The sequence below is a fragment of the Cupressus sempervirens genome, chromosome 7 (assembly GCF_028749045.1).
Source record: "Cupressus sempervirens isolate cs-2001-9-10 chromosome 7, ASM2874904v1, whole genome shotgun sequence".
NCBI lineage: Eukaryota > Viridiplantae > Streptophyta > Pinopsida > Cupressales > Cupressaceae > Cupressus > Cupressus sempervirens.
The window spans coordinates 862,436,371-862,459,549 of record NC_143124.1 but is presented as its reverse complement, the minus strand read 5'-3'; the positions used below and the strand labels follow the sequence as shown (position 1 = coordinate 862,459,549).

At 37.4% G+C, this 23,179-nt stretch overlaps 1 protein-coding gene across 2 annotated transcripts in view; it reads right to left on the bottom strand.

Annotated features, from left to right (window-relative positions):
- The window catches only part of LOC149550195 (B3 domain-containing protein Os01g0723500-like), a 72,894-nt gene that overhangs the window by 8,937 nt on the left and 40,778 nt on the right, over window positions 1-23,179 (bottom strand). Inside the window, exon 6 of one of the 2 annotated variants that reach the window (XR_016354178.1) lies at window positions 13,065-13,143. The exons of the other annotated variant lie outside the window; for it this stretch is intronic. The gene's annotated coding sequence lies outside the window, so the exon portion shown is untranslated. The remainder of the gene's footprint in view (window positions 1-13,064; window positions 13,144-23,179) is intronic. 2 annotated transcript variants of the gene reach the window in all.

The window sequence follows — 23,179 nt, the reverse complement described above, 5'->3', positions numbered from 1 at the left end:
TAATAGCCAACAACTGACGAGCAGTATCAAAATGCTCACAAGCAATAGTAATGTCTCGCTCACTAACTTTCAACTGGCTAACCACATGATGGCTCTGGCTGGGCTGTCTTCTATAAACTCCCTCTGACACATTGTCTGGAGGAATGTCCTCAAAGATACTGGTCTCTGGATTATTACCATCTATATTTTTCGAATCAACTTCAAAACTTATATCAACATCCAGAGTGTCAAAATCTGTAGTTCTGCTGTCAAGCTCTTCTGTACTTAAAGAAACTGTCAAGGAAGCTGAATCTTCAAAATTGTCTACTTCATTCTCCCGGATGTCATCAAGGTCAAAATGATCCTGGGACTCATCTGTACATGCTTCCAAATATGAAAAATCTTCAACACCTTTCAGCAAGAAGGGTCGTCTACATATATGAACCAAGCCCAATACCGGTGTATAAAAACTAATACCAACATCGGATGTTCTGCTAGCACAGGGAAAAATAACACCGTATATTCTGCTAATCAAATCCATGATAGCACTCAAACAAACATTGCTACCATTAAAACATCTCCAGTTAATTGAATCCCAAATGTTGCTGAAACATTCTCGAGTCCATATCCGTAAACAAGAAACAGCTGGTAACTCAAGCAAACTCCTTACCTGAGTAATGTGACCAATACCAACTAACTTCACATACCTGTCTGCCATTGTCCTTATATCCTGGATGTGAATGCAAGATGAACTCGTAGCATTATCAGCTACCATATATGATCCGTCAAATGTAGAAAGCTGAGTGTTAGACGTACCAGATGAAATTAAACTTAGCTCCATGCCATGCTCATTCTCATGTCTCTCCCAGTCCTGTAATGCCAAAGTTGCTCAAGTGTCCTCAAGCTCGCAAGAAAGCTTGACAACCTCCTCCTCCTTCCTCCTCAAGGCATCTGAATAGTCTTTGGCAAGGCTTAGAAGATGGTCACGATCTGATAGAAGATGTAAATAGCTCAGCTTCGTCGTCCCCATTCCTTCACCAATTGCATGTAAGTCACAACAAGAAGAATTTGCCTGAACTCCCTTATGTCTTCCTTGTAACTGAATCATCTGGATGTGCTCTTCTAACATCTCCCGCATCCTGTCATGATGAGATAAAGAAGCCACAATACTATCTTTGCTTACCTTCAGCTGGCTGGACAAATCTTGTGAAGTACTGCCATTCTCATCCTCATGTGATGAAGCATCTAACTGAGCCTGGTACTCTCTGTCAGCAAAATCATAAATGCTCGATGTCTGCTTATTTTCACCAGGTATCTCATCACCATGCACAATGACATCTTCATCATCATCTGAACTCACTTCACTGTAATCATTGCTTGTCAGAACCAAACTACCTTGAGTACATGAGAGATCACCTTTGGGAAACTCGTATTCAACTGTCTCAACTTGAGTGTCAAGTTGACAGTTACTATCCATCAGCGTAATGTCCTTCACTGCTTCTTCCTGTGACCGAACTGAAGCCTCTGACTGGTTGCACACTTGTTTCTCGAACTCCTCATTAAGGTTCCTAGTAGCATCTCTCATTGTATCTGTCAACGCTTCGTGAGAAGATTTGCCAAAACGAAATCCAGTTGATTTACTCACCTTAGCTGGGACGGACAGCCTGTCAAGCATACGGTGGTGTTTAACCAACAGTTCAGACATGTTATGTTTCATCTTTCTGAGCTCATCCTGAATACCTGAATAGTCCTCCTTTCCACATTTCCGACTCTGAATACTCTGTCTATTACTTGTCCGAGATTGTGTCCTTGGAGACTTTGTGCTGTACCTGTCCATCTTGGTTGAAGTAGAGTGCTGATCACTCATGTAAGTCGGTTTTCACCCCACAGGATGGCAAGAAAACCGCTCTGATACCACTGAAATGACCCTCAGTTTTAAAGGTCACTAAATCCCAACAATGTACTGTGGCAATTCGTCAAATAGTTTGCAAACAGGCTTTCCGTCAAACACTTGGTGAACAACGATGACAAATGCAATGTTTCCAACCATTCATCAAATTAATGGTTATTACAAATGCAGTGATAATAAACACGTTCAGAGAAATCTTATGGGGAGCCAAACAAATAACAGTGACTATATATATTTTATTCAGCTCTTATTAATAGAGTAACACCGGGTAAACTCCTTGCTACCACCTGTACGATATCCTCTGCTTGCCTTATTTGATCATCTGCAAATTGCACCTACTTGTCTTGTTGGTCCGTTTCAAAACCTGCACGATACCGATGGCCACTGATAATGTTGATAGAATATTAATATCTGCTAGAGGATACTCGGCTAGGGGGTCCCCTGGATGGTCTTTGTTGTTTTCGCCGAAACTAGTCACTCTTCTATTTCCGGCTGGGAATGAATCATCTTCTCTATTGTGCTCGAACTCCGTTCAATTCGGCGGTGCCCAAGCAACTCCTATTCAACACCGTATGTATGACGTTTCCCGCCCTTTGATGCCTATGCAATACAATTGCCACTGTGTGGAGTCCTTCTATATACTTGCAGCATCCATTTCCTGCGATGATTAATGATGGAAATGCTGAGGAAGACGCCTGGCTCGATGAGGCGCAGATTTGTTTATTTGTAATTAGTTTGTTGTCTCATAGTCACTTCTAGATTAATCTCGCTTCCTTGGGCGCCTGCAGAGTTGATTATTCTTCTGATCCCTGCCAGTCCGTTTACCCTTGCGCGGCAATCTCTGCCCTTTCCAAAATGGGGCCTATTTGATTTAATTCAAACCCAGCAGTAGCACTTCGATTTTGGTGGAAGAATTTGGCATTTGTAGTAAGCTCCAATTCTCTGCCGTAAACCATATAATGTTCTACCACGCAATCCCTCTGCGGAATTATCTGAATTTGGGATTTTCCTAGACACCCACAAATGATGGATGCTGATGGTCGGAATTGGGTCTCAGATATCCGCCTGCCGATTTTCGCTAGTCTTATGCATATTAGTTCAAACGACTTCTAACTCAATTCAAATCGGTTCCACCTCCAGCCCGTCTCCAATGGTGTCACCTTATTATAGGATATTTGCAATAGCCTTCCGCCCAAACTTTGGTCCTAATATTATACAGGAAATGCTGGCTGATAATATGTCTTGGAAATTCCTTGATCTGCTCACACTGCGACTTGGACTTGATAGTCTTTCCTGATCACAAACTGAACCCCGGTGTAAATGACCAACGGCCGCATGGATAGAATTTACTCCCGGTTATTATGGTGATTAATACCACTCTTGCTGATCCAAAAATGAGCAGTGATGCAAGAACCAGAAAATTGGCCTTAAGCCACCAATAATTTCCCTGATGAAATGACTAAATGTCACCTCCAATCTGCAATAATTCAGATGTTATTTCACACCCTCAAAATTGCGTACCAATTGAGAGTTATCGTTCTCAATGGCCAACTGTGACAATTGCCGAAACCCTAGGTTCCACAATGCACCTGTGATTGAATCACAATCTGAAAAATCAAAGAGAGATAATCAACTGCCTTATTCGAATGGAGCCCCGGGGTGCCTATTTATTCTATTCCCTCCATCCTCTCCAGAGACTTCTAGAACTTTTTTGATCCTATCTCTTAAGTGACTTTATTAAATACTCCAAGTCACTTTATTAAATATAAAGTTACTTATTTAATAATTATTTATTTAATTAAAATAACTAATTAGTCGTCTTGAACAACCATTAATTAAATTAATTAAATCGAACTGTCACCAGAAAATTGGGGACATGACAAAATATGAAGTTTGAAGTTTGCTCAATATTCAGGGGTGAACGAAAATTCGCTAACAAAATCGTGGACTGGAAAGAGGGTGAACATGGTTGACGCGCGCATAGGAAAGAGGGTGCCAGTTTTATTTATTTTTCTATCTATGCATGCCCATTGCTACTACGGTTAGGCATATCTTTATTGTTTACGGCAGCGCGACAACAAAGTTTTGAATTTTATTTGGCAATGAGCACCAAAGTTGGGTGGATAACTCCTCACTATTACGATTTACTGGATTGCTTGTTTTTACAGAACTAGGTTATTTAGAGGAACAGAAACAACTGGCAAATAACACCGAGCTGCTTGTGGAGGTGAATAGGGTTGTGAATAACGCCAAGAATGTGGACACTGAGCTGCTTGCAATGGCAGCACCATTTGACACCGAGTTGCTTACAACCGTCATGATCGAGAATAAAAAAGATTGTCATCGTCCTCATATTGCAGAATGTCTCACTCCTATTTCAAAGGTTGCATTTGTGCTTCGAATGCCCATCAATAGGTTTAGGCTTTTCCCGTTTTTAATTGATATTTGATGAAAAATTTAGAGTGCCTTTACTTAGTTTTTTTAAGTTGTATTAAATTTATTAAATATTTTTTTATAATTTGTGTTTTTAAATTAAATATTTACTTGGATGTCAATTATTTTAAATATTATTTTATTTACGTTATTTTTTATAAAAATATCATTTTTAATTATAATTAATTTAAATTTAAAATCTTTTTTCTTTCAAAAATAAAGTTAAACTAACTTGATAAATATTTAATATATTATTTAAATATTTTTAAAAATAAAATTTATTTTAGCTAAATTTATTGTCAATTTTTTTCAAATTTTTTGTTCTTGCGAACTTTATCTAAATTTTATACTTGTCAAACTCAAACCCGAATTTGAACCTTGTGCCTTAGTATCTTGCTACTTTCTTTGTTGTTCTTGTTGCGTGTCTTTCCTTGCTTGTGTGAACTTTCCTTAGCACACTTAGTGTGCTATGTCTAAGTGGATTACCTTTTCACTGTTTCCACTGGGTTTGCCATCTTTCCTTTCTTCCCTTATAAGTTAGGGTCACATGTTAGTGTACCTTACCAATTGCATCAATTTACTGGTTTAGATTCCTTTGCTTGTGTTGCCAACAATGACAACACCTTTGATGACTAAGTCTACCGATCTTTCTACCAGTTAGTCTTCAACACTTAGGCCAACAACTATTAGTACAATTAAATTAAAAAAGAGAACCTCAAGTTAGCACCAATGTATAGTGCTTGGAAAATATCAACTTTCAAAAAGGATCACCTCAAGCTTAGGTTGTATGTGAAACTTACATAGTTTTAAGTTGAAACTCATTTCTTTTGGAAAAACTAGATCACTAGAGCATAAAATGATTGTGTCACTATGAAAAGCACAAAATTATGCCCTAAATAAAAAATTGCTTGGAAAATAGAACCCAAATGACTAAGACAGATAGATGGATGAAATTTTAACGTCCACGCGAATAAACATAGCCTATGGGACAACCTTCCCACTAAACCAACTTTAATAGTTCGATTCTTTCTTTGTGCAAGTTGATGATGAGCCCGTCTAACTGCTCAATATTTTCCTTGTTGAATAAGTTGTACCAAGAGTTGTCAGATATAATATCTGTGTATTTGACTTTGTTGTCCTTTTATGCATCACATTCTAAAATAAAGTGTTGTTTGGTTTCCACCTTCCTAGAATTGCAAAACAAGCAAACTCTCTCTTCCCAAGGCTCTTTAATTTGGCCTCTTCCACCGCCTAGTCTCACATCGGAGTTGGTGAGAGTTGGTTATAAGTTGAGCAATAAGATTTTTAGCTCTCCAAGATTTGTTGGCATCTATGTACACCTTTTGGAGTTGATCGCAAGAAGGGCTGAACTCACTGATGTAATGAGTCTTTTTACTTCCAAGCCTATTTCTCCAAATTTTCTTACAGAATTTCTGCATAACAAAGACCTTTATTTCTCATAACAAAGAAATTGTGCCTTTTGAAGTTCCAATACAAAATTGAAATCTTCAATAATGAGGGGTCAACAAAACTTCAAAAAAAATTGCCTTTATTGATTATAGTGAACCTTTTCTATATTTAGCAAACAACTAAGTTTGGGACAAGTGCTGCTAAATTTGAAAAGCCTCCAATTTTAGTTGAAATACCAATTCAATATAGCTCCCTTCCAAAATTGGTTAAATTGTCCAAATGTGAAACCTTTGCAACATTTAGTGTTGAACTTGGCACAAAGGCCAAAGAGCAAGTGTATCAACAGGTGTATGATAACATATGCCTTTGTGTTTGCTAATAACACAAAATGTTATTTGAAGGGATTGAACCCCATACCAGCCATGCAAGCTTCGAGTTTCAATGGCTACATGGGCACAAACTTAAATCACACAATTGTTTTGAGTTTTCAAAAATAATTGAAAATTGTTTTGGCATGCCTTGAAGGGCTTGGGAATGAGGTCCTGCGAGGGTGTTAAAGCCACCCCAACCTCAATTGCTCACGAAGAGATGTCAAAACTGGCATGGTTTAAAGAGCACCACCCATTGGAAATGTGTGGGTGCAGCCTTTTTATGCGTGAATGGAGTGAGGCCCAAGGGGCATGGTACAAGGAGTTTGCACACACTGCATAGGTACTCTTAAGTGTTGCAGAATTTTTTATTTTTTTTACTTTTGGAACTTTAAAAAAGTTTATAATAATAAACTTTAAGAAAAAAAAATCTTTTTTGACTAACTTTCACTAAAGCTTATGAATTGATAGTTGATTTTAGCATTTTTGAGCCTTCTAGACATGATTGTGAAGTCCATTTGGCCTAAAGCTGCACTGAGAGATTGGATGCACTATGAATTTGACTGTGAAACCTCTCCTTCAAACCTTCACAAAATTTGCATATGGCTCATCTGGACAAAACAAAGAGCAATTCTGATGTCATCAAGTGCTTTGAACTCAATGGTGAGTGCAAATTTCCTCCAAGAAGTTTCAAATTACTTGCACTAATAAGAAAGAAATATGAACCCCCTAGAAACCACAATTCCTTCAACCATTTCTAATATTCAATGCCATCATCAGATGCAAGAGGTACTTCCTTTCAAGAATGAAATCACTCTAGATTCCTAATAAGCTGCAAACCCACAACTCACAGTTGGCTACCATATCATGTTAGATTTAGCTGGGAAGCCACCCAAAATCAAAATGACTAAGGAAAGCAAGAAGACAAGAATCCAGGTATGAACGAATTCAACACTCCCTTAGCACTGAACCAACACTCATGAATAGATGAGCTAGTGAGCTTAGCATAGGAAGACGTGAGAGTTGTTTATATAAAAAAATAGAGGCATGTAAATCCAAGAGTAATAATAACTCCCAACAACCAAAAATAGTAGGGAGTTTTACCGACTTGGTAAATGCCAAATACATGGTTAAGCCAACTTAATTAATGACAAACAAATGATTATGGGAGGTAGAAAATGAGTTCAATAGAGGGTGAGACTTTCAACTGCCCAAAGGTGGAGTGAATGATAATTGTTGTTAGGAATTCGACAGATATGAGAAATAAATAATATATAATGTAGAAATAACTACAATAACACGGAGAATTAATGTAGTTCACCCTATATGGACTACATCCACTAGAGAAACAACTGTCCACTTATTCTGTTATCCAGTAAAGAGCAGATTACTTATTGATTATTTCACATCACAAAACTACTTATTTATCAAACTTTTTGAGGTGGTTTACAAGGTCAGTTAACGAAATGAACTTTAACTCTTATAAAATTATTGAGAAAGGATACATGATGAGCGTACATAATTTGCATAATCAATCACCACGTACCAACAATCTCCCACTCGGAGACTAATTGGGTTCCACACCAAAAGAATCTCTCACTTGGAGATTGATATTGTAGCACCATCGATGCCGCTGCAGCTCCCATTAGATTGACATACATAGAATTCAGTAGATATCATTTTCACTATGATCAAGCTTCAAGGCCAATAGAAACTGAGCAGGAATTCAGTTTCTCTTGAGTACTGACCTGGTCAACACATTTACAGGATTCTTGCTATTGTGTATCTTCTCTAGCTTCAATTGTCCATCCTTTAAAACTGTGTAATGGTACCAAAGCTATATGTGTTTGGTCTTAGAGGGAAGGGTCGAGTTTTTGAAAGATAAATCACACTCTGACTATTACTGTACATCTTGTTATTCTATTGCGTCTTTCCTAATTCCTCCATAAATCGTTCTAACCAAATCACCTCCTCACTAGCCTTTATATCAGCAACATATTTTGCTTTTGTTGTTGAAAGTGCTACAACCTTTTTACAATCTATTGATTGTTGTGCCACCCAAAGTAATAATGTAACTTGTAGTGCTCCTGATCCTATCACTATCTCCTTCTAAATTTGAATCAACACAGCCTTGTAGATTGAAGTGAGAGCTTTCGAAGCATAGGTAGATTCAGAGGGTATCAATGCTTCAAGTTTTACATCCTTATGAAATCAACCTTGATATTGTTAGAGTAAATAATTATTTATTAATTATTTATTCTTTTACTTAAGTTTACTTAGGTTAATGCATTTATTTATTAGTAGTAGTTTAGGAGTTGTTGACAACATGGGAGTTTGTTCCTATTTAAAGTCATACTTCTCCTCTCACCTTAATCGAGGATATCCCACCTTTTATGGACGTATGCTTAGTTGTCATTCTTATCTCCTAGCACCTTCTAGCTTGTTCTAGAAGGCTCCTTGAGGCCTTTATATTTGGGTTTTCTCATTATAACTCATAACTCATTTTCAAGGCATATTTTATAGCAATATATTTTTCTTTGTTTGCAATATCTTCTCTCTCAGTCCATTTAGCTTTTCCAAGCTCTACCTCTTCCTTTTTTAGTTTCTCTTTGACAGGTTATTTGCATGCAAGTGATCTTGGCAAGCTGTGAAGTTGCCTTTCATCAACTTCTACATGGTATTAGAGCCTCCCTGCTGCTTCTTGACTGAAGGATTTTTGAAGCCACAATTCGGAGACACAAATCCTAGGTTGTTTGTGATTTTTTTCGTCAATCCAAGGCAAGAGTGTTTTTTTGGAGCACTTTGGGCTTAAACGAATGCTACCATTGAGTTCAGAAGGCCCATTATAGTCAAGATTCATATAAAAATTTTCATTTTTGGCTTCCGTAGCATCTAGCAAAATTTTTTAGCCCCTGGGGAGAATTGTATGGACCATTTGCAAAAAAAAAAAAAAAGAAAAAATATTTGCAGAGCCGCCCAGCAGCCACCACCATGTCACCGCGGCCCCGCCCACGCTCCGCTCTACGGCCACCGCTTGCCGCTCCGGCTCCTCCACCACCAGTAGTTGCCACCCCTGCGGCCACCGCAACAGGCTGAGACTGCCCTGCCGCTGCCTCTCTACAACCCGCACGCCGCCGCCGAGCTGTTGCTGCCCACTGTACCTGCTGTTGATGCGTGGCACTAGTTAGTGGGCACGAGTGCCACGTTGGCACCAACCACGTCAGCGCAAACCGCAACCATATTGGCACATGGTTGCCACGTGGCATGCCACATGGCAATTTTTTTGCTGTAACGGTCACATGGCCATCAATTTTAACCCAGTACAATATTGACATCAGCATGAAGTCAACTTGCATTAGCACCCCTGCTAACACTCCAGGTCCCTTTTTGACCTACTTGCGATTTTTTGGCCATAACTTGAGCATATGGAGATATTTTTCCAATCCGAAAGAAGCGTCGGAAAGCTAGTTCCAAGGTGGAGACATTGGTGCAAGTATTTTCAGATTTTGATGTAGTTTTGTGGCTCGTTTTTGCAGTCAAAGTCTGAAATTTTGTTTTTGACTGTGGCAAGCTTTTCTTTTGCATCCCATCTTTGTTTTTGGAAAGCTAGTCTTGTCATCTTTTTAAAAATGTTGTCATTTCCTTTAGATTCTACCCCATGCTCTTTCTATCATATTTTTGGTGTTTTTTTCTTTATGGTGGATATCTTGGGTGTTCCAGGTCAGAGGATCATTTTCATGGCATTGGATCTTTTGTTTTGGGCTGTACTATCTTTTGCATCAGCTTTTTTTCCTTTTTGATCATTGTTGATATCATTTCTAAGCATCTTTATGCAAACGCACTGAGATAAAGTGCCACTTGCATTTCGGGTTCTTGAACGTTGTTTTGAGACAGTTGTACTCGCACTATTTTATAAAGCACCATGGGGGGATAGTTCTTTGTCGCTTTTGTGCCCTCTTCCTTTTTTGCCCCATGCAACGTCGGTGACCATGCCTTTATAGGTGTTTGTACTTCTTCAACTCTCTCGTCATTCTTGGTTCTTTTTACAGAGGATTTTGGCCCACCTTTTTAGTTGCCTGTCATCTCTCCCCGTCTGCATTAAGGGGGGGTTATTCTGTTGTTCTAATGCTTCCTTGGTTCGATGGTTTGATAGTGTGAACTATGTATTTAGTGGCTGATCCTATATTAAGGGTGATTGCAGTGGTTGGCTACCTATGCATTTCGGTGAGATGGATCATCTACCATATAGACACGCTCGGTTCGTGCCTTCTTCCATGGAGGTTCTTCAGATCACCAGTTTCTTTCTGATGACAGAATTTGTGGCTTCTTCATGCTTCAGTGATGCTCTTCATGATCACTTTTTGTTTTTATTTTTTGGGATATTCCTCTAGTTGGAGGCTTCTTCAGTCCTTCACTAGGTTTTCTTACCTCTTTTTGGGAGAGGGCTTTTCCCATGCGGTTTTCCCTCTTTCCCCGTTTCCAGAGGTTGCATTTCTTTGCATTATACATGAGTACTTAACATGGTCTTGTTGCCGGGACACATTCCGCATTTCATCTTAGTTTTTGTGAGCTTAAGGCATTCCCCTAGTTGCACTTAAGGGGGGGGTGTTAGAGTAAACAATTATTTATTCTTTTACTTAAGTTTACTTAGGTTAATGAATTTATTTATTAGTTGTAGTTTAGGAGTTGTTGACAACACGGGAGTTTGTTCCTATTTAAAGTCATACTTATCCTCTCACCTTGATTGAGGATATCCCACCTTTTGTGGAGGTATGCTTAGTTGGCATACTTATCTCCTAGCACCTTCTAGCTTGTTCTAGAAGGCTCCTTTAGGCGTTTATATTTAGGCTCTCTCATTATAACTCATAACTCATTTTCAAGGCATATTGTATAGCAAAATACATTTTTCTTTGTTTGCAATATCTTCTCTCTCAGTTTGTTTAGTTTTTCCAAGCTTCACCTCTTCCTTCTTTGGTTTCCCTTCGACAGGTTATTTGCATGCAGGTGATCTTGGCAAGCTATGAAGTTGGCTTTCATCAACTTCTACAAATACTATGGTAATATGGAACAGTTGCCACCCGGAATATGATGATTGGATTTGTAGGAAACGTTATGAATTGGTTATTGTCGTGTCCTTTTTATTTTCCCAAAAATTTGGGGAAGCTTGCCTGCAAGTGTTTAAAATATTTTTATGTCAAAGCTTTACAGCACTTCCAATTTCCATCTGCTAGCTTGAAAAACATGAATTTATTGACTGTTAAACTATGGGAATATTTGAGGGCATTACCATGGAGTTCGTTGAACCATTCAACTTGAAGAAGTGCTCTAGCTTCCTCAAGAACTAGCCAAGCTCTTATTTCTTGAAAAGTTGATGCAAAAGAACCTTTGTTCCTGCAGATTTAACATATATATGGACTGTCTGATCCTGTGGCTCATATTTTCAGATTGGAAACTCGAGCCACAGCATAGAATGGAATATTACTCACAGCAATATTTTCTTGGAATAAAAACATTACACACAGTCTCACAGCCATCTGATACCTTGAAACAAATTAGGTTAAAATGTAGAGAAATATATCCAATAAATAATGCAGCTTGGAATGCAAAGGTTTAAAAGGCAGCAGCCAATTTAGAAGACTGTGTTTCTCTTTGCAGAAACAAATCAACCAAACTCCAAAAATAAAAAAGTGTCCTACAATCCTACACATGTCTGCCTAAAGAAGAACTGAAAACAAAAAAGAAATGACCTGATGACCACTATAACAGCCACCAGTGGCAGTTCAACAAAAACTACAAAAATACCTAAGGCAGAAGAAATTTAAAGTAGAGTGTCATGTGACTCATATCATTTTATTGTCAGTTCATCTTCCCCATCTTTTAAAAATTCTGAACATCTACGTCCACGAGGAATCTAATTTTGTAATTTCAAGAGTTCTTTGGTGACCCAAGTGTTCTTGGAGTCTTGACTAAATTAATCTTATAATTCGTGGCTCTCATAATAGCAAACAATGTCATTGTTTTCTCCAATCTGCTCCATTTGTTCCCATGGTAATTGACTGTTCAGAATCTCCTACATACCCTCCTCTTGACTTTCATCACTACTTGAATGATAGGGGTTATGGTCTGTGACAATAAATATAGTACTGGTATCAAATTCTTAATGCAAGTCTATCAAGTAGGCATTCTCACTAATCTGCTTTAGTATTATGTAAGGGATGATTTTCATTAGCTTCAATTTGTTGTATCTACCTTGAGCTAATTGTTACTTATGCAAATAAACCATAATTTTCTCACCCTCTTGACACATCCCTTCCCTAGGATGCAGACTGTATTTCTTTTATATGGTTAGTTGCAGCTAACATCTCACCCATTGCTACACATACTGGATATAACTCATGAAGTCCACTAGTTAGTTAACCCGCCATCCTTTTGTAAGGCCAATGAGTTAAGTAACCCCGTTATGATTGTTTCCAAAAACAATTTAGAAGGAAGAGTTAACAATAGACCTGCTGATGCTCAAAACTTAAACTAAACTCGACTAATAAAAAAACCAAATTCCATTACCTCCATCAAAGCAAATTATCCAAGTTTCTATTTTCTGGCCAATTTGTTCATCAGCTTGAAGCCTAACTATAGTGTAGTTTACTATCAAGATTTGTCCACAAAATCCTCCAAAAGGACATAGAAACCTCGAATCATAGTATCTAGTGATAGTCTTGGGTAGTTCATGGAAGTAGAAAATCTCTTTGGAAAAAAATAAATCAGCAAATCATATTTGCATCAGTATTCTTTCTGTACAGATTCCAGAATGAAGTGAGCTATCTTAAGAGAACCATTCTACAACAAAAAAATAGATTCATTACATTAAGGAAGTGTCATCTTTGACTATGAGGTAGTCCCAACACAAAATCCATTGAGATCTCAAATCATGGTCCATTAATTACCAGTACAGGTTTATTCCAAACCTTTGTTCTGTTATCCACCTTTAGAAACTTGCAGAAACAGGCTTTTTTATATCCATTTTGTCATGACTCGTTTTACAATCTGCAAGTATTTAGTAAATGGATTAGAAGCATAGAATTAGCAATTAAATAATCTAGTACTGTTAGTTTTCAGCTAGACATGCATGTTACATTTTTGGAATAAAGCAGCTGAGGCCTGTGTCCTCCAATTGAGCAGCATATGAGTATTTCTTCTAGTTAAGCAATGACTAAGTCTTCAATCAAATCACTTAGCAGTTAGCACCATTGATTGAGGGACGGACTCTCCAATTATCTGCCATCATCTTAGAATTGATTGCCTATGATTGTGGATCAATAATCTTGAGGGAGTGCTGTTCAGTCAGCTGTCTATGTTTGAGGATATTAATTGTCAATTAGCTGCCACCATTTATGGATTGAGTTCCCAATTAGGGTCAGTAAGAGTTGGATATAAAAAACAACGTATAAGGCAGAAGATAAGGGACACTCTGGACAATCAGCATATATTGAACTCTCCTTTCAATGTTTGTGGCATTGCTACAGCCGTTGTGCACATTGGAGACAAAACCACTCAGACATGAACTTATCATCTTGGGGATGAAAACCCTCATGAACAATACATATCAGTTATTCTAGATTTTGTAAGCTGGGAACACCCAATAAATTTTACTCAAGTGTCAAAGGCTCCAATATTTCTAATTATTTAAAAGATGGAGCAATCAAGTACAGCCATAATCTTTTTAGGATCCATGTTTAGTCTTCCAACTATAATCACACTTTCAATTAATACCAACTTATCTCAACAAAACTCATTTTTCTCAAGGTTTACAATCAATCTTTAGCTTCAAAGTGCATCAAACACAATTTGCAAGAGTTTAAAATGTTTCTCCATTATTCTAATGAAATTTAAAATGTCACCAAAGTAGATTATGACAAAAACCTCAATGTCACATCTAAATACCTAGTTTGTGGTGCACATAAAAGTAGTAGGACATTGGACATTTTCAATGGCATCACAACCGCTCATATAGAGTCTAGACCATTATTGGTCTTTAAGCCATCTTCCATTCTTCCAATTCTTGGATCTAGGTCTGATGATTAGAACTTCTTAAATCAACCTTTTAGAAAGAACTAAGCAAGCAATCTAGTATGTCACCCATTCTAGGTAGTGGGTTCTGGCATTAACAGTTCTAGAATCCAGATCTATTGCCTTTGTTTTTAGGTGAAAGTCAAGTTGGTGTGGAAAAGGGGCTTATGATTTCCCTTATCATTTTCTAACAAATTGTTGTTCTGCCTTCTCAATTCCTTAATTCCTTTTGGACATAATCCATATGCAGCTCAGTTAAGAAGCTTTGATCATAAAAGTAGTAGAGGAATTAGATACTTTGAATGGCATCACAAACCATTCATGTTAACCATCCTTTGTATTGAACATCTTCCATTCATCCACTTACTTGGATCTAGGTCTGATGGTGAGCACTTCCAAAATCAACCATTAAGAAAATTTTAGCACCAACCAAGCAATCTTGTATGCCATCTATTCATCCACTTCCTAGATCTAGGTCTTATGGTGAAATCAACCATGATGAAAATCTTAGCACCAATCAAGCAATCTTGTATCCCATCCATTATAGGTAGTGGATACTAGTAGAGATGGTTCTAGAGTCCACACATATTCTCCTCTTGCCTCGCTTTTTAGGTGAAAGCAAAGTTGGTGTGGGATAGGGGCTCATGCTTTCCCCTTCTAAACCCTTTTTCTAACAAATTCTTTATCTTCCCTCTCATTACCTCATTTTGTTTTGGAGATAATATATATGCAGCATGGTTAGGAAGCTTTGATCCTAGCACAAAATTAGTGTGGTGTGTGATAGCTTGTGAGAGAAATAATCCACTTGGTAATTTTTCTGGAGTTCTATCAAGATACTCTACCAACACTTTTTTCAGATCTGATGGAAGCTAGATCCCACTAGTTCCTCTTGCATCTCTCAAACATTCTAGATAACAAGCACCCTTTGATTCCTTGAAGAATTTTAATAGCTCATGATACCTAGGTTGGCATTTAAAACGTCTCTTCTACTTTCCTTGGTTTAAAATGGTGTTTCCTTCCTTCATATTGTACCTTATTCTCTCCACCATAATAAGTTGCATTCCTATCAACCAAGGCATAACCATCAGCAAAAGACAAGCAACAATTGGCACAACATTACAAAGTACTTCACCCACATAAGGATAAGTTTTGAAGATAGTGGGACAAGACTTATCCACGAGTACATTATGATCCTTCTTTAGTGAATAAATGTAAAAGAGTTAGATTTTAAAATGCAAGTTGGAATTTCATAAGCATTTAGATCCACCATCTATGATATCTTACATGCTTTGTTGTTACACTTGCATTTTATTTTGAAGATATTCTTCCTCTTCTGATCAGCTTTTAGGGTTTCTTGATTCCTAAATATCAAGAATTTTTGAAGCATCAAATTTTCTCCCAACTCCACTTCAACCTCCTTATTTGAAGCTTTTTCTTCTTCATAGGTGGCCATTACCCCTTTGGGGTTTTAAGGACCGTCTAAAAATTCATGGCCTTCATTACAAATGAAACATCTTAAGGGCTTCCAACCTCTATAAGTGATTGCCATCCTAGTCCCCTACCTTTGATACCTCCCTTTCCTTGGAAATTTGGCTTATCATTTCCCTTTGGTACTACTTGTTTGTTAAGTTTGGAGGAACTTCCTATTACCTTAGTTTGGGTGCTAAAACCCCTTTATCCATCTTTTTGTTTTTCCAATTTAGTTGCATTTCCATTCTTTAGGCATACTCATATGCCTTATTCATAGCAAGTACCTTCACCAATACAAGCTCATCTTGGGAGTTGAACCCTAAGGCCATTGACATACTTGAATGTTGTTTGTGCTACATTCTCTTGTATAATAGTTTGAATTTAAGGCCTCATAATCTTGCACTAACCACTCACTTTGTTTTGAGCTTTGAAATTCTTTAAATATTTTTTGTGGGTAATTAGAAACAAGAATTGAGCTCATAGATGTTTCAGCATCTTAGGCCACAATCTGGCTTTATCCTTACCCTGTCTTGTTTTGGAACTCTACAATGTTTCCCACCATAGAGAAGCATGAGGTTTAAATTTCCATGTTGCAATTTTTACTATTTTAGAATCTCCTCAATGATGTTTTTTCATATTGTAGTACTTCTTTAACTCTTGGAAACAACCTAGGAACAAAATCTCAACAGACTTAACCTTTAAAGTCTTATATATAAAGTTCTTTACCTTGAAGCTTTGTCTAGTCAAAGCTTCAATGAGCCTCTCCATACGCTCTACTACCCTAGAATTATTTTCCAAGTTCTTCTATTCATGTAGAAGTAATCTAGCTCCAATAATTTCTAATCCACCATTTACCCCTACCCATCCCTTCCTAGTTCAAGAAAACTCTCCTCTAGGCTATCACAAACTGCTCTGATATCAAAACTAGTGTAGACAAACCATTGTTTGTACAATTCTAAGACATACCTAGATCCTTGCTGGAAACTAGAACAATAGTTTGCATTATTTGTTTTTTCAACTTGACAACTTCAACAGTTACTCAAATTTGTTTAAAAACACAAACTTATGAAAATTAAATTACAAAATGTATCCATCAAGTTATTAGTTTTGCAGGCAATCTTTTATATTATATCTTAGTAAAAATAGAGTACAAAATTGCACCATCATCCAGAGACAATGGCTAGCTGATAGTTATTATGAACAAAACATTGCATATCTAGGCAAGTTAAAACATTATAAGTTTTTATAATTCCTTTTTCCCCATTATAGTGAAAAATTGGGTAGAGATTTTAGTCTTTGCACTCAATTGTAGATCCTAACCTAGAAGTTTGCACCTATGATTCCACCCTACTACTAGATGGTAATGAGTCCTCCTTTGCTACATCAATGTCATCTAATCCCATAAATCTTGTATCTGTTGTAGCCACATCCTCCATTACCTATCTTCCAATTCAACAATCTGATCATTTATTTGTAAGCAAGGAGGATACATCAATATATGCAATCCAACCACAATAGGGATCAATCAAATCCAAATCAACAAGCTCCTCTAATATGTCCACCATTTTTGTGCAAAGCTGGAGGTTGTTTTACACTAAAACTAGGTCATTGCAAGACCATGGAGTCAATTTGTTGCACTTTCTTTCATGTGAGTAACATCAAACAAATTCTAGTTGCACTCATAGCCAAAAACACTAATGTTAAGACAAAACTTGAAGGGCTAATTTTGAAGGTTTGAGGTATATCCACCACAATCCTCCCACCAAGAACCTACAAGTAAGATATTTAAAAGTCTGTTGGAAAACAGTATTTTATTAATATTTGTAATTTGTAACTAGAAAGATATAAATAAAGGCTCCACTTCTTTTACATAGCGGCCTGATACTTTCAGCAACCAAACTGGCTCCCATTAGTTTTTTCAACGAACTTGCCAAAACTGAGCAAGTACTTACCAATTTTCCTCCTGCAACTCACTTAAAATTGAGCTACCTCAATGTTGCAAGTTTAACTTTGAATATTTGGCTCATAAGAAAACTCTGCAAGTACTTGAGAATAAAAGAATTAGATTCAGTTTTCCAACCATTTGAGATCTCACAAGTAACTTAGAGAAAAATTCAAATAAATATATCCAATAGAACATGCAGATTAGAATGTTAAGCTCAGAAATGAGCAGCCAATTTGCAGAAAATATTGCAAGAATCAACCTAACTGAAAAACCAAAAACACCTATGACCCAGCACACACCCAATAAAAACAAATCTTCAAAAAGAAAAGCTCTAAATGACCTCTACAACGGTCATCAACATGATGCAGTAGCATCTAGAGATGTAAGAGCAATCATGCTTCAGCCAAAAATATTTTATTCTTATTTTTATTTAAATTTTTAATTGGTAATGTTTTGGGTGAATATAATATTATGTAATAACTCCTAGATATTTGATAATCGTTTGGCCAACTCCTAACCTATTATCTTTCAAGGGAGATGGACATTTATTGGCACCATCTACCTCGCATATTCTCAGGTTATTCTGTTTTGGCATTTAATATGGAGTGAAAAGAAACTTTTCTTTCTAGATGAGGATATACCAGATCATAGATTGTAGAACAAAAACAATCCCATGAAATTGTAGCAGCAGCAATGTGCAATGGCAAATGGGCTGTTATTAGGAACCTAAAAGCAGTTATTAGAGATTCCTACCCTTTGGGTTGGAATACTCAAGAAACAGCTGCTGCTAAATGAAAGTCACATGTGTGATTGGGCATGAAGGAACATAGTGTTGGTTCCTTCCATGTCCATTGTTCGAATGACAACAAGAACCTTTGGGCCATGCCTGGTTTGCTTCGCGATGCTATTGGTTTGGCTGACCTCCTTCTAGTTATACAGAATCATGAGAGCCCTGCTCATTTCCTTCCAGGTGTCACTAATTATCAGCTAATGGGGATGAGGTTCGAAGCTCCTGCTAGGGGTTTTGATGGGGTGGCTTGCTTGGTCACAAACTAGCTTCAGAGTGTGAATTTTGTGGCTTACTTCAAAAACTGTGCCAAATTTATGTGTGTCTACGCTTTCCATGTGGCCACTCATCTCAGGGATATTTTCATCGATGCGTGTTACTTTCCGTAAATGTCCTCTTTCCATGTTATATATAATGGATTAGAGAGAGACCCCCTTATGGACTTATATGACATAATTCCTAGGTTCTCTGCGATGGGGGATATTATTATTGTTGGGGATTTTAATGCATAAACCAAGGAATTGTAGAACCCCTTCACAACCCAATGATAGATTCTGTTGTGACCAAAAGCCTCACATCGCCCATGCCTGGGACCTCGCTGTTAAAACTTGCCTCCACCATGGATTTCCTTGTTTGGCGGAGCGCAAGTCAACCTCACTTAGGAAATGGTCAAATGATTAATCCCTGACTTCTGTGAAAATGCACTTTCCGCATCCCATGGAGTGTTTTTATGTGATGGTGTGGAAATATTTCACGAAGGACAAAATCCTTCATTCCAGGAAAACCCCGCTTCTTGCCTATTATGGAGCGCAAATTTGAGTTGATGGTGGAATGTTTCCCACGGATGATTAATCCCTAATTGCCGTGAAAATGCACTTTTCGCATCCCGTGGAGTATTTTTATGTGATGGTGTGGAATGCTTTGAGAAGAAAAAATCCGCCAGTTCAGAAAAATCCTGACAACGCAAAGCGCGGAGCGCAATTTTTAGATAGTCATGGAATGTTTGAGAAGGATAAAATCCTTCGTTCCATCAAAAGCCCGCTCCCTAAAGCATGGAAGCGCAAAATTGGGAAAGCGGAGGATTGTTTCAAAAAAGACAGAATCCTTCATTCCATCAAAATCTCGCTTTCCATGAAGCATTAAGCACAAGTTTGAAGGAGTCACGGAATATTTTGAAAAAGACTAAATCCTCCATTTAGCAAAAAGCCCACTTTCCATAAATCACCAGCTGAGGAAAGTTTTTTGAAAAAATATGGCCTTGGAAAATACCTCTCGAAGGTGTGCATCTACTTGCCTTTGTGATGGTGCTTTCATGGCGCTAATTCAACAACATTCTTCTCTGTGTGTGATTGGTTTCTTCACTTATGGAGAGTAATGGCGCAGATTATAAAAATAGAGAAGAAAGAAAGTGAGGCATTCAGTTTATATGGGAAGAAACATGAAGAAGAAAAGCTTGAGCAACAACATCCATTGCCTATAAATCATGATGAATTTCACAGTGAACAAATGGAGAATCCCAAACACCCAAGTGAATCTGAAGATGAGGAGAAGACTGAATACTCAAGTGAATCTGAAGGAGAGAAAAGAAATATAGATTGAATAGAAATCTTCTTTTGCGTGAATATTGGAGAGAAATGAATCAGAGCAGGAGGGTTGTGGTTTGTCTAGTCCAATTGGGAAGAAGAATGCAAAGAAAACAAATGAGTAGCAGATTCCTCGTGCAAATAAGCATGTGAATGGACAACTGGACACAGTTAACGCTATAGTTGTGGTGGAGCCCCATCTCAATGATATGAAAAGAAAATCTTGAGAAGGCAGAGCTTGGGAAATCGTGGAGCATAGTTTTTGGATAATGAAGGAAATATTATGCAAAGGAAAAATCCTTCGTTCTGAGAAAACCCCGACCTTGTAAAGCGTGGAGCGAAATTTTTTGGATAATGAAGGAAATATTATGCAAAGGAAAAATCCTTCGTTCCGAGAAAACCTCGACCTTGTAAAGCGTGGAGCGCAATTTTTGGATAGTGAAGGAAATATTATGCAAAGGAAAAATCCTCCATTCTGGAAAAAGCCCGCTCCCGTAAATTGATTGAAGCACAAGAATTTGTTAAAAAATCGTGAAAAGCGGGAATATTGGAAAATTTAGAGAAAAATCCGAAACTTAAGGCAAAAGAATGAAATTCCTTATGAAGTTAAAAGCCAAGTTCAGAGAAAAGGCAATAAAATGATTTTCCTTCAAAAAGTTTTTTTTGGATTTACATTAAAAAATTAAATCTTAGTTTTACTAATATTTAATTTGATTTTTTTTTAATAATAATCCCCAAAAAAAAAAGTGGAGAAAAAGTTGCAAATGAATTTGATTTTTTTTATTTAAATGTGGAAATTAATTAAATATTGATTTTTTTAATTGATATTTAATTAATAAAAGAAAAAAAATCAAAATGGGATAAGAAATACTTAGCTTCATCATGAAGCTAAGTGCATCAAAATAGCAACTTTTTGAAGCAAACAGCAAAAAAGCGACAAGTGGCACAAAAGATGGAAACCTTGATGGTCAAGTAAAGCAGCTACCTAATTTTAGTCTGCAGCTTTAAAGGCATCTTTTTTGAAGGATGATTTATATAAGAAACCCTCTCATTCACTCATGCTCACACAAAAATTTGAAAAGCAAATCGAGAATAGAAGTGAGATTCAAGAAATTCAAAAAAGGGTTTTTTGGGAAATTTTCTAAAATTGTTGAGGAGTTTTCTGGGAATTCATGACAGAGGATTTTGAATCCTATCAGAAAGGAATTCTTTTTGCAGTGAGTTGTTAAAATTGCATATTTCTTGCGGAAGTATTGAAAAGTGAATCTTGAAAGGAGTATGGAAATTTTGGGAAAAATCCAAAATCTTTGTCTTATGGACAAGCTGTATCTATTGTTTTTAATACTTTCCTTGCATAGTCTTATGTGTGTATATTTTCTATTTTGTAGGAAAGGAGAATGGCAGAGCCCAGGGGAACAGGAGAAATGTGAGGACAACTAATAAAGAATGAAAGGAGAGGATTCTATCCTGAATCCAAAATTGTATCAATGTGGGCAGAAATCGGAGATACAAGTCTTGGCGGCCTTGATTTGAAAGATTTTAACCAGAGAATGCTTGGATATAATGACTATCACCCGACACACCTAGCCACAAGAATTGTGAGAAATGGAATTTTCACTGCAGCTAGTTTCCCTCCTTTTCAACATCTAGAGTTGATTGTGGAATGTACCAAACACTACAGTCCTAGAGATAGAACCATCAGGGATTCTGAACAAAATGTTCTGGCAGATTTTTCTCCGACATCCATTTCTGAAGCATTTGGAATTCCTTCTCACCCAAGGATGGTCACAAAGACACAGGAGCAAGCACTGAGAATCTACACATCTGGAATCAATTTCTGTGAAGAAATAATCAACAAAAGATGGTTGAAAAAGAATAGATCACATCATTCCAAGATTCCTAAGGAAATAGTATGGCTTGACTTGCAGAGGGAATATAGTGACATGGTCATGATGTTGAGTCGCATATTTGGCATGCCTTATTCTTATAGGTTTGAATCTTGGATGTGGTATTTTGTTGAGCAGGTGATGGAGGAAGGCGACAAAATAGATTGGGCTGGGCTCATAAGTGATAATCTAAATGAACAGTTGATGAATCTAGAGCATACAAGAAAATTTTACATGAGCTCCTATGTCATCTACATGCTAGCACGGAGGACAAATTATGATGGACTACGATGCAAAGGACTAATTGGAAGCGGAAGCCAACACCTCAAAGTCCATGAATGTTACCCGCAGTTGCATTTGTATTCAAAGGATGATTACATGAGGGTTAATGATATATTTGCCATGCGCATAGTAAGAACACTACAAAAGAGGCCACATACAAGAATGTCAATGGGTGCAATGAAGTTGGTCGAGGAATATGGTGCCTGGTTCATTTAGTTTCCTACCTTTTCATACATTCGAGTTCAAGGATTCTCCACGGAGCCATACAAACTTCCCAGGTATCTAACGGATAAGATGGTCTTGTTAGAGCTTACTCGACAACTTACAGCCTATGACAAGATTTAAAAAGGGAAGAAGAAGTTGGGATTGCAGTTTCCAATTTCCATAAGAGAAGGGAAAACTGAGATATGCCCATGTCTAAAAGCTACAGAGAGATCATCAGATGAGCTCCACTTCTTCCACCTTCCGCTTTATCCAAAAAGGAATTATTTTGATCCTTACAACAAGATCTCATCAGTAGGAGGATCAAAATACCAACACAAGGTTCACCTTGAAGACTTTTGGGCAAATGCAGTAGACAAGAATGAGATTAGAAAAAGGTTGCATTCAAGACTACCATTGAACATTATTAGAACATGCAAAATATTCAAGGTTTATGATCAAATGGAGGACCCAAATGTGATGCGAAAGGGATTCAATCTAGAAATGACAGCTCAACCATATGATTGGAAGAAGAACAAAATTACAGATCTCGAAGCTCTTTCAAAACCAGTCTTAGATTTTAAAAAGTGGTGGATTGAGCATAAGCTAGAAAAATTAGTTGCACCAACTAATGGATTCACATATAGGTTGCTTGGCCACAAACCACTTAGGGATGAAAGATCAGGACAAATATTTGAAGGGACTGTTGAGGAAAGAGGAACTCCATCCGAAGATGTAGGAACCAAGAAAGGGAAAGAGGTACCTCGAGAAAAGCGTCCTAGGATTGAGGAAGTCATCCAGGAACCTCAAAATAAGAAGCAGAAACATGGAGATGCTCCCTCTTCTCCAAGTCGAACTC